The following is a 1,259-nucleotide window of genomic DNA, read 5'->3' as shown; positions in this document are numbered from 1 at the left end:
CAATCACTCCAGACCAGGTGTCAGCATCATGACCAACTCGGGCATTGAAGTCACCCAACAAGATGACTCTGTCCCGAGTGGCCACTTTAGCCAGCACCTGTGACAGGAGGTCATAGAAAGCGTCTGACTCATCGGCTTTGCTTGCATCCCTCCACGGATGTTCGTCTTCGGTGGGGGCATAAGTAACCACGACCACCACTCCTCGCCTCTGGTTGATGGGAAGGCGAGCCCAAAGTATCCTGGGGCTTACAGCTTCCCACACCTCACCGCCACGCTCCCACGCCCCCTTCATTCTTTTGTTCAGAAGAAGAGCCACACCCTGTTGTTTGGCAGTCTCCTGCCCCGAGTAGAGGACTGTCCACCCCTCATGGTGGCAGGAGCCAGAACCGGTCCACCGGACCTCCTGAATGCCACAGAGATCCAGGCGGTACCGGTCCAGCTCCCGACAGAGGAGTGGCAGCCTCTCCTCCGCAGTGAGCGTTCGAACATTCCACGTGGCCATCCGCAATGGTTTTTTGTTGTTTCTGGAGGAGCCCCGAGGGTGAAAATTCAATCTCCTGGCTCCGCCAAATGGGGTTTGGCCAGGAGACGTCATAAAAGCCTGACCCCCCGGGGCCTCCGGCACAAGCTTATTTGTTACAGGTTTATGTTTAATTCGTGGTTTAGTGGTAATGAATTGAAGGTGGAGGGGTTACCAGCCCCTCACACCCGTCCAGAGCCCCCGTTTAGCCACTGTGGTGGTCACAGACGCCATGAGGGGAGAGGCCAATGGGCATTGGCCCTCCCCCCACAGCACTGCCCACGACAGTGTTGCCCGTCCGGCACCGCGAGGAGGTAGGAGGTTGTTTTGCCAGTACACACACACACACGTACACACACACACGTACACACACACGTACACACACATGTACACACACACGCACACACACGTACACACACACATGTGCACACACACGTACGCTCACACACGTACGCACACACGTAGACACACACATGTGTTCTCACCGTTTGTCTCCCCCCCCACCCCCCGTGTCTCACCGTGTGTCTCCCCGTGTGTCTCTGTGCCTCTGCCCGTGTCTCACCGTGCATCTCCCCCCGTGTCTCCCCGTGCATCTCCCCCCATGTCTCACCGTGTTTCTCCCCCCGTGTCTCCCCGTGCATCTCCCCCCGTGTCTCCCCGTGCATCTCCCCCCATGTCTCACCGTGTTTCTCCCCCCGTGTCTCCCCGTGCATCTCCCCCCGTGTCTCCCCGTGCATCT

The sequence above is a fragment of the Lethenteron reissneri genome, unplaced genomic scaffold (genome assembly GCF_015708825.2).
Source record: "Lethenteron reissneri isolate LAM-NWPU_2019-01 unplaced genomic scaffold, ASM1570882v1 scaffold_1638, whole genome shotgun sequence".
NCBI classification, from domain to species: Eukaryota; Metazoa; Chordata; class Hyperoartia; order Petromyzontiformes; family Petromyzontidae; genus Lethenteron; species Lethenteron reissneri.
This window is presented reverse-complemented; position numbering follows the sequence as displayed.